Source organism: Passer domesticus, chromosome Z (assembly GCF_036417665.1).
Source record: "Passer domesticus isolate bPasDom1 chromosome Z, bPasDom1.hap1, whole genome shotgun sequence".
In the NCBI taxonomy this organism is placed as follows: Eukaryota; Metazoa; Chordata; class Aves; order Passeriformes; family Passeridae; genus Passer; species Passer domesticus.
Window position 1 is genome coordinate 53,987,149 of NC_087512.1, and position 17,037 is coordinate 54,004,185.

The window sequence follows — 17,037 nt, forward strand, 5'->3', positions numbered from 1 at the left end:
TTTGTGAAAACTGGTAGACAATGGTATGAGGGTAGAAAAACCTTTCCTTGTTTGTTTTCTGATTTGAAATTTTTAAACTTTATCGAAGAATCTACTTGATTTTTTGAGGAAGAAAGGATTCTGTGTGCTTTTTTTATGTAACAGTGTTGGCTTTTTCCCCCTGAAGCTTTCATATATTTTTAAAATAAGGATGAAAAAGAGATGTTTTTGTACTATACTCCAGTGTAGTGTAGACATAGGCAAAATATTTTGAAAATCAAGTTATTTTATATAGAAAGTGCAGTTATTAATTGAATACAAAAAGCTTTAGAAGTTTATCACCACTTGCAATTAAAATCCAAATTAGCAAGTTTATTTGCAAAAGGATCCTCCCTATCCCAGTCTTCCAGTTCTGCACATATTCATTCACTCAGCCCAGTACATATTTCCTTTGCCCTTTTCCTCCCAAGCCTGACCCAGGGCCAACTGCCTAAGTACAAAATTGGAGAGGTTGCTTCCTGCAAGTATCCAGAAGAGACGAAAAGGATCAGGGAAGTGGATGTGTTCTTGCCTCAACACATCCTGTCTGTACTTTCTTCCAGCCTCTCCCGTTTGCTCCTGTAGCAGGATGCTCTGCCTAAGTGGGGGTAAAACAGCTCGAACTTGATCCTATTTGCAAAAATTCTCTGTAGTGAATGGGGAAGGGGCCTCATACTGTGTTTGGTGTTGAAGAATCAGCCTGAATTATCAGTCCCAAAGTGAGGATGTGAAGAACATTTCCTGACAGAAACTGGCACTGGTGAGGATGTGCCGGGTGAAGTTGGTATTAGAGGCACCATGAAGTCATAGCACTGATAACTTATTTCAAGCTGCTGAGGTGATGCTGCAGGCCCAGAGACATCTGACTGTGAATCACTTTGTACCACAAAAGCCCAGCCCCTCTTTTTAATTGCAGAGAATTCTAACACACCACATCTCAGAGCAACTGTGGGTATTCCACCCTTGAGTGGGGATGCCCCTCAAAGCCACTCCTCAAGACTGACCAGAAGAGATTTGTCCTCTGTTGTTGGTATGGGTAACATCAATTTCTGCTTAATAATTATTAAGCTGGCTTTAATATTATTCCTTCAGTATTCAATAAATCATGCATTATACTAGTAATTATAACTATTTTCACTGTGTAGTAACAAATTCTGATTAAGATCCCTTAGTTTAAGCATTTTTATCATCAGTTAAAATGAATAATTCTTCTATACTGGCTTGCTATCCTTAACTCTGCAGGATAAAGCTGTGTACTAAGGTTCAATTGTGCCTATAAAAATCTTCAGACATAAGCTTTTGACCAAGTCTGGAACTGGATTTGGATCCAGCCATGCCTAATTTCCTCTTTGAGGAGAACATTCAAAAGCTAGAACCTTTTTGAACCTTATGATGCATCAGGAGGGTTTCCCTCATAAACCTCGTTGAAACTTTCAATTCTGTCTTCAGCAGCTTCTAACGTTAACTCCTACACATTATATCTTTATGCTGGACCACAGGTGATCAGCATCAGTACTTAAAACCTGCTGGTTTGGACTACTGTGGAACTGAAGCATTATTTCAGACCTTACTGCAAAACTGCCTCCCAAGAAACTTGGCAGAACCTGAACACATGCCAGGTTCCATGGTGCAGCTCCTTAACATCTACCAGGCAGGTTACTTCATAGCCCAACCACCTAAAACAATAGCAGCTGTCTGGTAAAAATACCTGAAGAAATTAGTTCAGTATCCAGGGTCATTCTTCACCTGTCACATTACTCATTTTCTATAAGCTCATGCATCAGTTTCTTCTGGCTTTCTAGCTACTGGAGAATGGTCAGTCTATCATTATCTATCCACCCACCATTGTGACCCTAGAAATACCAGGGATTTGCTTCTTAAACAGTAAAATTCTGGTCCTATTTAGGTAAGCTATACGTTTCAAGAATTCTTTTCCCTTTGTTCTTCTGTTTGCTGCAACTCCTCTGGTACACTGCAAGTCTGTAATTCTGTCAGCATATTTTCTTAATTTTTAATACTTCTTTGTAGCCATCATATTTTATGAAAAATGAAAATATTTTACGAAAAAAAGGATTTTTCCCGTCCTGAGGAGCTGAGAGCCTCAGGAAAGAAATGTAAACAATAACTGTCTGCTGCTGTGGAATGCAACAGGTGCATCTTCCATTGGTCCATGTGGATTGTTTTCAATTAGTGACCAATCACAGCCACCTGTGCCAAGGCTGTGAGCAGTCACAAGATTTTGTTATGCATTCTATTCTATTCTGTTCTTTTTCTTTGTAGCCTTCTGATCTTTCTTCTCTCTCTGTTCTTTTAGTATGGTTTTAATGTAGTATTTTAATATAATATATAACATAATAAATCAGCCTTCTGAGAAAAATGGAGTCAAGCCTCGTGTCCTCACACTTGGATGGTCCACCACAACACTTCTTTTCTACCTTTTATCTAGTTTCTTTGTTTATGGCTCATTGCCTAAAATTCCTGGATGTGACATGCAAAGTTATCTGTTGTTCTATAATGCTGATACTGATGTTGAAAAACCTCAAAGTTATTCTTAGGAGACATACTGTAGCATTATATTCCTTCAAGAATAATGACTGTAAGCTAAATTACATACCTGGAAGGGAAATATAAATGTAGGAAACAGAGAGATGGAAAGTTCCTCATTATCACTCCATCATAGTGCTGAGGTAAAATGAGAGTCACTGCAAAATTCAAGATTAAATAAAGCTCCTGGATATATTAAAGGATTCTATTATATACAAATCAGCAATACAGAAAGATTAATATAGATATATACTCAGAAGTAAAGACTCTCTTAAAGAGATGTCTGTGAAAGATAAAATAATAAATTTTCAAAGAAAACCCAACAAAAACATTAGCTCAGGCATTTAACCTGCCATATGTTTCCTTGATCCCCAACAAAGGCATATTAATTCCTTCCTGTTGAATTAGATTTCAGTGCCTTTATGAGTTAGGCATGAATGTCTTTTTCTGAACTATTGAACATCTTTGAAAAAAAATTGTAATTTACAATTTCACTCATTCTTTTACCATTTTCTGTCACTATCATTGTAAGGCAATACCAAGAAACCTTTAAATAACTATACAAAATGTGTATTAAAGCAGCAGAGCTTTTGTGTCAGAAAGAGAACAATGTTGCCACCACTCTTGAAAATTATTCTGGTTCTTCTATTGCATATCCAGATAGTAACATCATAAAATTGAGGCATGTTAAAGCAATGAAGCAAAAAGCATGTGAATACAGAGCCAAGCAAACAGCTGAATTCTCTTTTTACGTCTGCCATAGGTATTATACTTATGCAAAGCACTCCCTGCCTCAGTATTCCTATCTGTAAATAACAACATCAATACTTTCCTTGCAGGATGTTAGGTGTAGATTGTTAATATTTACAATGCATTTTAAAATTTTTGTGTGGAAAAGGTGAAAAAAATGCAAATAATAGCAAGCAGAGTAAGGATATTTTGGTTATTCTGTCACTGATAATAGAAGTCTTATTTTCATTTTCTTTTTAGAGATTTTCATTATTACTTGCTATTTTTCTCTTCTCTACCCTTCTTTTTCTCCCACCCCCATTTTGTACTCCATATTTTGAATTTCAATGCCTGTTGCTATGGCAACACCACCATCTGACTAGTGATGCCTTCAGACCCTTTTCAAATCTATGTGCTATGTAAAACTACACATTTTGTGTTTAAGGGACCTGGAGGTTTCCTTAGAATAACCTGACAGGATTTTCCCAGCTCTAAGCTGTAGTGCAGATACACATTGCTGAATCCTAATACTTGCCAGTGCTTTTCCATCCCAATTCACATTAATTTGACTATTTTCTTCTCTATGGTGCCTAAATAAATGATGGTGGAATTAACAGAAGTAAGCATACTTTTATTTATTTCCATACATATTTACATATATGTACATATATGTGTATATACATATACAAAAAAGCAGGCTCAATGTGCACATACAGAATTTGTTTTTCATTTGTGTAAACTGTAATCTGCCACAGAACTTCTCAGAGAAGTCAAAGGAGCCAGCAAGTTCAGTTTAATTTTATAATTAAAACTCAGAAGACAAAAGGAAAGATTCCCAGTGGTGTGAGGGAATTCAATGGTTTTTTTTTCTTAAAAGCTGCTACTGATCCTTGCTAATGCCTGAGTACAAAGAGCAAATATGCAGTGGAGTATCCATTCATAATCCAAAGCTAAAGACACACATTCAAATTTCTGATTTTACATTCAAACACCTGATTTCCTAAAACTGTCTAAAGTCCTGATAAATTTACTGCTGTTACCATTAATTAGTCATAAGCTTCAGCCTAATAGATGGTCAAAGATACACTGCTCAAGTACTGGAACACACAGAAATCAAACAGGGGGTTTGAATAACATCCTGCACCAACTTGTGATGAGGGAGGAGACCTATAGATAAGTTTCTGAGCATTTAGATCAATTAGAAAATTAATTACAGAGTTCATGCAATGTTATTACAATGATCCCACATTCCTGATATGACAAGCCCAAGTTTTATCCTGGGATAAAGTTTTATCCAAGTTTTATCCTGTGCATCAGGTGGCATTACAGACTGACACACTGATTTAATTTTTCTACCTCTAGCTCTGTGAAGCAGCATTGCTAATCTATGTTATCATGCTCCTGACTAATTTAAAAAAAAACAAAATACACACACAAAAAAACAAACAACCAAACCAACAAAACCAGAGCTCATTATTACTCTTAAGCTAAAGGAATAATAATTTCTCAGCTAAATGTCTCTCCTTGAAAATCATGGGATTTATATCTTGCTACTTAATTATTCCAACTGCTACTTAATTATTCCAACATTATTCCAATGTTTAACATTCAGAAGCCACCTTAAAATATTTCAGTGGTGTTAAAGCAAATTCATTTTCCAGCTGCACTAAAGCAGGCCAGCTGTATGTGAATGTACAGATAAAAGCCCACTAAGCTTTCTGTTGGTATTTGATTGCAGACTGCAGTTCATGATTTTAAATCTTTGGATACAATACCTGAAGTCAGCATTGATTCCTCTGCCACCCTTCCACCTTAGAGGTATTTCCCTCCTCAATCTTCAGCATTTTCCTCACTTCTGCTCCCAGAAGTGTACCATAAGTTTATGCACCTGGTCTGCAAAAGATATAAAGGAGATGTCCAGGCTTTTAAAAAGATTGTTATTTTAAAATGTACATGATTTCATTGTGTAAGTCTTGTTATGTTTTTTCAAAAAAATATGTTCGCTATCTGCTGAACACCACAGCCATAAAGGTGTTGGGCCGGCACAACTCAGCCACACAGTGAAGAGTCATGGAAGGAGGATGAGTGTGGCAATTCTTCAGGCTACTATTGCCACTAAAGTATGCCTTTCCTGAAGCAAGAGGGTTGAATTGTCTGTTTGAATTTACCATCATTATGATCCCTCCAAACCTGGGATAAGAAATTTTTCTACTCTGAGAAGACAGAATTGTAATGCTCATGCTAAGCTACTTTATATAATTAAATAAATAGTGGCCTTCACTGTGAATACTTTTGTATAAAACAATTTTCAGTGTATTAAGAAAACCCACCTTAAAAGGACAAATTCCAACTTAAAGTATTCCTGCATATCACAGACAATGTACATTCCTCTTCCCATGCTGCAATATGCTACTACCCTAGGTTGTGCTTACACAGCTTTTGGTAGGATTACATTGTGAAGAAAACTGATAAAAGTAAATAAAATCCTGCAAGCAAACAATAAAAAACCCTTCAAAACAGAACTTGTTAATCCATGGCGTAGAAGCTCAGCCTTTGCCTTGAGACAGCAGAACAGGTTGATGATTTAATCATTCTGGATAGATTATATCTAATACAGTAAAAAAAAGGAGTCTTTCTAAAATGTAAGCAGCAACAGAAGATAAAGGTAAACTTTATTAACTTTAAAATCCCCAAGAAAGCAGACATGAAACAGAGTTTATAAGATTGCATATTTCTTAAGTGTTGTTCCTTTAAGGCAAAGATTTTTATAGGGTCAAGCATTTATATAAATTTGTCTCCACAGCACCATGTCTGATTAAGTGACTTGACAACTCTATAGGAAAGTGATGGAGGAGTTTTCTATAGCCAGTGTACAACGATATGCAGCTCTTCCTCTAAACCTCTCCCTAGATGTGACAAAAAAAGTTGCATGGATTTGATTTGTGAAATTGGATTACTCTACTGTTATTTTTACCTTTCTCTGGTGCCAAGGGTAATTTCAGTATTAAAACTTGTTAAAATATTTTTCTCACTTCCTCATTTTCATACTTGGGGAGTTTTTTTCTGAGTGGGGTATAAGTTGCCCCATATTTTATAATTTTGGCTATGCTATCTAGATAGACCTCAAGGGAAAAGCCAAAGTATTATTGTTGTCTTGATGTCAGAAACATGTTATTAAAATCCTGTGTCTTTTTGTAATAGAACTGTCCTGTCCAGTAATATTTTTTCAGTACCTATTCGAAAGAGAGTACCTGGAGGGAATCCATGTCATTGCAAACCATGGAGCTGAAAAATTTAGGAAGAGACAACAGTAGAGCTCCCAAGGCAAACTGTCAATTTTGCTGTTATTGACTTTGAAGCTTTTATGGAGAGACAAAGGGATTTCTTTAGAAGTTCTCTAAAGTGGAATTTCTGCTTATCAGAAACTGCTTTAGATTTCTGGAGCTCAGTTGCCTGGAATACTTTACACAGCATTGCTCTTTTTGAAGCAGAGTGTATTTCACAGCTAAAAATGTCTTTTAAGTGTTACTCAGCACAGCAATAATAACTGGGTACAAAGAGCTATCTGCCATACAGTTTTTGACTCTCAGAGTCCATCCCAAACTACTTCTAACTATGTAAGAAGTCATACATCTTGCCTGGAAAGACCAGCTAGTCAGGTCTGTGAATAAGCATACATACATTAACAAATAGATTCTCTCAAAAAGTGGGTTAGGGGAAAATATTTTTTTAAAAAATATTTTAAAATAAGAGAGAGAGAGAGAGAGAGAGAGAGAGAGAGAATGCCGAACAACAGTTTTCCCAGATTTTAATACAAGCTCGGCTGGTAGCTGCTATGGTAAAATTATGGCCAGCTGACTAGATATTAGCCCTGGAAATTAAGCTGGTGCTTGCTGGTGTATCCAATATGTTGTGCCACTAGACATATAATGAGTATTTAGTAGATTATATCATATTTATACAGTTTAGGGCTGTCAGGCCTACACCATGTTTTAAGGATGGGTGAGTACACACACAGTGTTCCATGGACCTCTGGCAAGTGAATCACCCTGAAACCAGCAGTAGGATTTGCAAACAAGGGTTTTATGCAACAGCATCCATTATTCCACACAGCAGGAAGCCTTTCCTGGGAGGTGCTGATACCCTGCCTATTGAAGCCAGCCTGTATCGGCACTGACAGAGTGGGAGCACATCAAAAGGCCAGCACTATGGATTCTGCAGCTTGCAGCAATATGCGACAAATGAAAAATAGGCAGATATCCATCTTCTGCTCTTCCAGCTCTGAATACCTGTAGGTGAAACTGTAAAAAATGGGTTACTAGGCTTTTACTTTTTTTTGCCCTTGTCTAATCACCTGCAGTAAATCAGTTGTGCCCTCTAGAATTCATAGCAGAATAAAACAAGCTCTGACTTGATTCTGTTTCATTATTTAAATAAAAAAGTCAACAAAATATATTTTAAATTAAACATTTATCAAAATAGTTTGCTTTGTTTCATAGATGATGACATAATCTACTTTTTTAACTTTGTATATAATTGTGCAGCATGTGTCTTGTAAAACATGGGATTTTCCTTGCTCAGTAGATATTCTAGGATCATGTTTATACCATTTTAGTTGAAGCTGGTCTTAAATTTTTGATGGAAGTGCACAGAATATAATATCTGTAGCTCATGAGCATTCCTCACTTTCAATATCAAATTACAGAAAATTCTTGGCTAGAGATCTGGTTTGTGCTTAGTTGAAAAATAATCTTTTTCAACTGTAGGAAATTCTGTTTTGATCTGATTTATTATACTTCTAGCTGGTGAGAGAAGTATATTTAAAAGATGCATCCTCTGTGCTTCATCTGAGTGTCTTCTTATATTATTTATAAATGCAACAAGATATCTAACCTTGAAAGGAGTGTATGTAGCAAGACTGGTTTTGCTGCATTAATCCAAGATTTTTGTTGGCAACTTTTCTATGGATTATTCAAATAAACATCTTTAACTATCCATGTCTCCCATAATTTTTCTCCATTCAAGCAAGACATGTCGGAGTTGTTACCTTGAACTGTATGTAGTAACACGGATATCTGTGAACTCCACATGTTTGTCACCATGTGACAATGCCTTGTTTCCAGTCACCTATGTCTAAACATTTGAGTTGTGAGTGCAGAGAACCAGCCAACTGAAATTGTTATCATGACGAGGTGCTATAGCACAGGAGAGGACCAGGATCTCCCCAGACTCAGGGAGACAAGGGGAACCCATCTCTCTCAGGACAGAAAACTCGCAGCAATCAATCTCAGCTTTCCAGGGAGGGAGCAGGGCAGTGCTCAGTGTAGACGGGCTATACATGGGTCATCTATAGCTTCCCTAAGGAACCAGTTCCAGTGTTTCACCACCATCACAAAAAATTTCTTCCTTATCAAGCCTGAATCTACCCTCTTATAGTTTAAATCATCACTGTGCTATTACTACAGGCCCTGTTATAAACTCTCTCCTTATTTTTCTTATACAGCCCATTTAAGTATTGAAATGCCACATGAAGGTCTCCCCCAGAGCCTTCTCCTCTCCAGGCTAAACAGTTCTGACTCTGATAATTTCTGTGGCTTCCCATGGACTCTCTCAGCAGCTCTGTGTCCTTGCTGTGCTGGGAGCCCAGGGCTGGAGGCAGCTCTGCAGGTGGGGTCTCACCAGAGCGGGGCAGAGGGGCAGAGTCCCCTCCCTCCCCTGCTGCCCACGGGCTCTGGGTGCAGCCCAGGACACACTTGGCTCTCTGGGCTGGGAGTGCTCATGGCTGGCTCATGTCCAGCTCTCACCCACAGCACCCCCAAGTCCTTCTGGGCAGGGCTGCTCTCCATCTGTTCATGCCCAGCCTGGGCTGGCACCAGGGATTGCTCTGACCCAGGTGCAGCACCAGCATTTGGCCTTGTAAAACTTCATGAGATTCCCATGGACCACTGCTTGAGCTTGTTCAGGTCCTTCTGGATGGCATCCTGTCCCTCAGCTTGGTGTCCAACTGCCCCACTCAGCTTGGTGTCATCTCAGAACTTGCTGAGTGTGCACTCAATACCATTGGTTATGCCATTGATGAAGGAATTAAAAAGTATTTGCCTCAGCACTGCCTCCTTGTCTTGGGGTGTATTTGATATGTACTTGATGAGTACCTGATGTGTCAACTGTAGTGAGCTCATACATAGGTCTTCATATGCAATTAAATAAAATTCATCTGAGTTTATCAAGTTCTTCTCTTCCCTGCGATTCTGGTTTTTATGAAACACAGAAGTAACTTTCTGACTTTGACTTTAAGCAGTAAATTCTGTATGTATTTTTTCTGCTTTTTAAAAACAATAGCAGTATTTAAAAATGCTCCTCACATTCATCTTCAAGTGCCATATGAATAGTCCAGTTTCAAACCTGCATATGGCCATCTGTCACAGTTTAGCATGACAGAGAATCTGGTATAACTTTGAAGTAAGCTATGGAATCATATCCATCCTTAAATCTAAATTCTCTTGATAGCTTAGAGATGCAGCTATAGTCTAATTCAGAAATAACTAATTACTTCCTTTCATTGCTTGGCAAAAATAAGCTTCTGAAGATAATGAATGTCTAGTCTCACCGGTGGGCAAGCTGAAAAATTAATTCAGTATTGTTAAAGCCTGCAAGGTTTGTGGCATATTCATTTGGGATTTATGTTAACTTCGTTATACTGTTTCTGGAAGAAACTTGTAGACAGCTGAAAATTATTGAAAATTATTATCTGATGAACTGGATTAATAAAAAAAAAGGCTCATAATTGTTTGTCCTAATTGTAACTTGACAAAGTGAGAGTGAGTATAGATTTAATGGGCAACAAGATTCTGTAATTGTAAAGTGGTCACCAACTTGGGCAACTATCAAATTCCAATTGTTCATCTCCAAAATTACTTATCTTTATTTAATTGGTAGTCATTCTTCTAATTTTCTTATAAAATAACCTGTTCTTTACATGAGAAAAAGAAAGGTGAAGTATAGCTTGAATCCACCTCTTATTTCAGAAGGATAAATGTCCACATTCCACCTGTGTATTAAATTTTTAAACTTTCTTCCCAGGCTCCTGGGTGATAGCTATGAATTCTGACATAAATCTCTTACTAAGACTGCATAAATCATGCAATGATTTTTAAAATACTTTTAAGATTGGAATGCCAACTAATAAAATCTCCAAAATTTATAGAGCCCTGAAAGGAGCAATGCTATAAAAACAAGCAGTCTTCTATTCCTGGCTTGCAGTAAAAGCAATGCAGTCAAGATCTGTGTGTGAAGTCATTTCTGATAAGCCACAAAAGATCCTTTAAAAGCTATTAGATCCAAAACCTGCTAAACTCTTTGGTTATGCCTATCCTAGTATATTTCCTGGCATATTTTTTGTCTATTGCTTAACATTGCCTAGAATTATCCTTGAGCATGATTTGGGAGTCAGAATTCATCAGGCACTTCCACCTCTGACAGGTAGCTTGCTTGCAGCTCCTCTCTTGGAGATGTGTCTAGAGACTTGACTAGAAGACCTGCAGTCCTTTTGTACCAGTTGGCCTACATTATCACAAATATTTTCCTGGTACCTTTATTTACTGCTGCTTCTGAGCAGGTTGACAGGACTTGCAGTTTTCGTCAGTGCTGTTTCAGGGTGCTCTCACATCTACAGGACAGAGAAAGAATTTTTTCTAAAATGGACACCTCTTTGTGCATGCTTAACTGACCTAAAAATTACCCATCGTCATATGACTTCAGAGTACCATAAAATTATATCCCAGCTACTGATTCCCTAAATCCCAATCTGCAAGTCCCGTAAGGTTTGCCTACATTGCCCTCTATCATTATTTCCTGTCACTGCAGAAAGGGAAGGAGAGGAGAGGAGAGGAGAGGAGAGGAGAGGAGAGGAGAGGAGAGGAGAGGAGAGGAGAGGAGAGGAGAGGAGAGGAGAGGAGAGGAGAGGAGAGGAGAGGAGAGGAGAGGAGAGGAGAGGAGAGGAGAGGAGAGGAGAGGAGAGGAGAGGAGAGGAGAGGAGAGGAGAGGAGAGGAGAGGAGAGGAGAGGAGAGGAGAGGAGAGGAGAGGAGAGGAGAGGAGAGGAGAGGAGAGGAGAGGAGAGGAGAGGAGAGGAGAGGAGAGGAGAGGAGAGGAGAGGAGAGGAGAGGAGAGGAGAGGAGAGGAGAGGAGAGGAGAGGAGAGGAGAGGAGAGGAGAGGAGAGGAGGGGAGGGGAGGGGGGGGGAGGGGGGGGGAGGAGAGGGGAGGGGAGGGGAGGGGAGGGGAGGGGAGGGGAGGGGAGGGGAGGGGAGGGGAGGGGAGGGGAGGGGAGGAGAGGGGAGGGGAGGGGAGGAGAGGAGAGGGGAGGGGAGGGGAGGAGAGGAGAGGGGAGGGGAGGGGAGGAGAGGGGAGGGGAGGGGAGGGGAGGAGAGGGGAGGGGAGGGGAGGGGAGGGGAGGGGAGGTACAGAATTAACATCAATTTATTCAAAATTGTAAACACAATCTGCTTTAAACAAGCACTCCAAATTGAAATCTGGTTAATGTGAATTTTAATAATGGATCTCTTGAAAGAGTGTCACAAATCCTTTAGTGACAGTAAGACAAAATTATTGTGCCATATTGTAAAAAATTTATCCTTGAACTGTATCTTACTTTAAAAGTTGCAGTACAGCACATGGCTGTATATTATTTCACACTCATTTTATCCCTTTTATTTCTGAAGATAGGAAGAACCAGTCTTGTTTTTCACACAGGTAAGTTTACTGAAGAATATTACATTCTGATTAAATTTTGCTACATAAGGATAATATTTTAAGTTATATTGGAAAGGTAAGGAACAGAAAATAATTACTAAATGTCAATTATGCAAGAGCAATTTTCTGCTGTAATTTATTTTCTGTTTGGCTGTGCATATTGATGGCATAACATACCCAGACTGTGCTGTTGTTTTTTGCTGATGCAACCTTTCTATGCACTGACTTATCAACACACTATTGTTCTATGGAATCTTTTTTCTGCTTAATTTTCAATTGTATTGAATTATTTTTTTTTTTTTACCTTTTGCTTTGCTTTATTCAAGCTTGATATTTCTACTAAATGATTACTGAGTTTTTTGCTTGCCTTCTAATTCTGATGGTGTTGGTTCACCACCTTACTATAATTAACAGTATTTTATGGTACCTAGAGGATTTTCAGTTTTCATGACACTCATGGTCTTCATGGACTCTTTTTTTTTTTAATAAAAGTACTTTTCAACCATAGTTAACAGAAAGTATTCTGGTTTTATAAATGTGTGTTTTCAAAATTTGGATTTATCTGATTGATACAGTCAAGACAGTATGCCTCATGTTACACTTCAGAAATCAAATTATATTTTTTTCCCTTGGCTAGCACCTGTGATCTGACAAATTTAGAGAGCTGCTGTTGTTGTTGATTCCTCCATGCAGGGATGCATGCTAATCCTGCTGGAATAAAAATATAATCTGTGTGCTGCTTCCCAGAACCATCATATGAATGAGACATGTATCTTATTACAGCTTTATAACCATTAGAAATATCCGGAAGAAAATTTGCTGAGGAACTTATTACCTAAGATCTGCTTCACCAGAGCTTAATCTTGTAACCTTCTGTACGAGAATTTCCCATGCAGGAATTCTGGCCCTCTCTGTTTGTTTTGACCTGCCACTCGGATTTTATGGAGTGACAGTAAATTCTGGCTGTTCTGCCCGTTTGGCACTTGTTTCCTCTCTTAAGGTCAGCCAGGCTGCTTTGTCAGTCTGGCTGAGTAACGCAGACTCTACAGGCTGAGACGCAACTACTTAGACAACTTCTGTTTGTGGCAGCTCCTCATTGGTTGCTACACAGGGCTGGATACAAGCTCATCAAGGCTTATAAATTTGGGGTGTACTTCAATATTCCTAGTTTAAGTGTGCTTGGCAAGAGTTACTTTTGATTAAAAATGTAACAAAGCAGGAGTGAAAAACTGGATCAGTACTTAGTAAATTGCTTGTTTCTGAAACGTTAATTCTCAGGTTTCAAGGGAACACATTGTTTCAGCAAAACAAGGACCTCTTATTATTTAGAAAAGCTAATGCTTTTCTAAATAATGCAAGATAGATGTGAAAGAAAGTTGGGAATCCTTCATCATTAGGATTTAGGTGAGCAATTTAATACCTAATAGTCCAATCTTTTGTTTTGAAGCCTGTCCTGCATCTCATCACAACAGCACTTTTGTTTGTCAGATTGGCTTGATAATGAAATTACCAACAGTAACGTCAGATGCAGGTATACGAGACATATTTACAGAATATCTTTTTACATGTGCCCTTCATTGTTTTCTAGATATCAGAATATACAGAACTATTAAAGTAAGTACAGCAGGTATTACTAATGCAGCTTGTGACCTAACATCTGCAGCCATTTACATGGCATTACATTACATATTAGAGTTTCCCCTCAGGTCTCTTGAACGTCCTTTTCCCCTTTGCTCAAAGTGCAAATTCAGATCTGAATAGTTGTTACAGAATTAGATTGAAAATGATTTTGCCTTTCATTACAAGTGACCAAAAGAGATTTCAGAAGTATTCAGGGATGCTGAAATTTCTTTGCTATGCCTGGCAACTTCTTGAAGCTTCTTAGCAAACATCTGCCAGGGGCTGAATTTTCCATCTACCTCTCTAAAGCATTCAAATTTACCTGGGGCAAAGGATTTCTAAAATTCATTAGAAATCTAAAACCTATTGTCAGGGCAATAAAGTATGAGAACTTCCCACTCTATTATGGTAATTGGTGCCTGGAGCACAAAATGACATGCTATATATTGTCAAATGTGTCTTCTTAGACACATCTGCTTGTACTTGACTGGCATGATGAGTTCAGAGATTCCACAGAGAATCCTTCTTATCTCAATCTTTATGATTATGGCTGGTCTTACACCTGTCTCATTCTAGCCTTGCTTCTGGAAAGATGCCCAGTGATTCAGATAAAGTTAATACAGTGTCCTATATTAGGAATACTGCTTGATGTCTTTCAAAAATGGAACATTTATCCAGTAAAGTGTGACAGACTTACTTAACTCCACCATTATCTGTATTTCCATAACATAAAATCTTACTGTTTTAGCCTCTGTAATTTTTTTCTTCACAGGTTACAGTAATATTTGATGTTTCACTAGAGTCCTATCAATGTAGGAAAAAGATAAAAATGGAAAAGCACTAAACCCAGCAATCACTGGATGCCAACCACAGAAGCGTTCATTATATGTACTAAGTAACTGCTCATACACATGGACTCAAAGTGGTTTTGAAAGGGGATAAATTGAACCCCTGTTCTCTTCTGTCACTTTAAAATTTTGTTTAACTTTTAATCTTTAAATCCATATGAAAATAGAAAGGAAGCCTAAAAGACTTAAATTCATAAATTAAAACACACTTTATCTGTATCAGTCTTAATTTACTTTATAGTTTGTGAATTCTCCTTCATTTTAAAATTAAGTTGTTTATTTTATTTATGAAGTACAAGACTACTACAGAAGTACTTTTATCTAAAAAAATATAATTTTAAACTTTTTTCCCCTTCCTTTCTTGTTTACATCTATGAAAAATTATGGAATATTAAGATTGTTCAGTACTGTCTGGGAAAACCATACAAACAAACACACAACAAAAACAAAAACAAACCCCTGGTATTCTGAGGAGGAATTCTAAAAATTTAGGAAAAAAATTATTTTAAATTACTTACCCATCTCTGCTGCTTTTGTAGAGATCTTGAGAGCCTTTCCCCTTTCTAAATAATTTTTTAATAAGAAGAAAGAGATAACTTCTTTCTAAAAATCCAGAGTCCCATATGTGTAAAGATCATTAGTCTATGTTTGATTAAAAGTTTTCTGTGAAGCAAGGGGATATGGGCTACTGGGACACCATGAAACATGCAGAGTTTCCTGATTGACTTATTAAGGAAAGATACTGCAATCAAGGCAATCAGAGCACTGCCAACATAATTAGAAAGGTGACTTTCTGAAGGCAAAACCAAACTATCAGTGTGAATTTTAAATCTAGTTTCTATACTTACAGATGCCAAGAGCAGCCTTTTGTTTGTTCAACTTTGGAGATTTAAATTTAAAAAGAAACGTATATAGTTAGGGATAACTTATTCTCAGGTGGGATTAATGTTTTCCAGAAAATTTAGCCAGCAAGTTTTGGGTTGCATTCATTTTACAGGAATCGGATTGGCACAATTAACTTTTCTTCAGATTCTTTTAACAGCATTCATTTTACTTGACACTGTTACATTAAAATTCATCTGTCTCTGGTTGTATCCTACTGTTTGAAAAGAAGGTATTAAGCTGAGTTGGGAGAAGGAGGAGAAATACTACCTCAAATCTATTGAATTAGAAGATCAGCTGTAACATTAGACAAACTACGGCTGCTGTCATGTCTTGGTAAAAGGATTTAAGGGAGATAGAGATCTTTTAAGCTTTCTACATATTAAACATAAAAACTATTCTGGAAAAAAAAATTACCATGTATTTATAGCCAAAAGCTCAATTCTTGGCATTCCCAGGCTTTGGATTGTCCACCAACCTCTATTTTCCTATCTCCTGGCATGCATTAGAAGCCTGTTTTTAATTAACTAATCACATAATTCCCAGTCCCCACCTGAATTCCTGTTTCCTTTGGTGCACAGTACACAGATAATGCTCCCTGAATGAGGAACTATTCATAATTTTGTTTCTTTGTTATTGTTCAGTGTATGGTCCCATGTCACATTTTTAAGTTCTGCTCTGAATGCAGAATTTTAATTTTCTCTTGGGCTTTTCCATGGTGCTCATCACTACAGTGTCTGAGTTGCTTTAAAAATCTTAATGAATTTATCTTTCCAGCACTTCTGTGCACTGAAGAGGAATTATTATTCTAATTTGACAGAGAGAGAACTGAGACAGCATAAATTAGAAAATATTCACTATTTTTGGCAGTCAATTTGAGATGCTTACAAGCTGATTTTTCAGATGGTTTAGATACAGGATATGTTTTAGTTTAGACATTGTACTGGATACATTCAGTGCCTGTTGCCTGTGTTGCAGGTATAGATACCTAATGTTTTGAGATCACAGGTAGGGCTTGGAGTTGCAACAAAGAGGAATACAGACGTGGCCACTTGCCAGAAGTACTATTTAGGTGATGTAGTTGTGATAGATCCATGAGAGAATGAGGGATACACTTACTGAGGACACCACTCCATTTCCCTGAATTTTCAGATCATCCCTTTTTTTCATCAGGTTTCTGCTACATGTCTTCTAACTTCTGCAAAATTAATGGAAGGATTATACAGCATCCTATGCTGTATAATTCTGATTTGTCCCTAGAGCAAGACTATTCAGACAGCACTGGATGGGGAACAAACCTTGTGTAAAATAAATTTCCAAATTATAATGCAAAGACACAAGAGGGATTTATTAAGTTTGTATAGGAAACATCGATAATGCTTTAAGATGTGTTTTTGCATGTGATCTTGCAGGTTTTTTAAAATGCCCAAGCAACAAAACAAAGCCGTGAACTGTATGTCACCATACAGATACCCACCTGGATCATGCTGGGTCTTTATGCAGCTCTGAGCTGCAGCATAGTGTCTTCAAAAATTGAGTGATAAAAAGAAAATTTGTGAAGGATTTGCTGACAGTCTAGAGACTCTGAGACTTGGGAATTTGTAGTTTAAATCTAATTTCTAAAGAAGATTGTGTCACTGTGAGTTCAC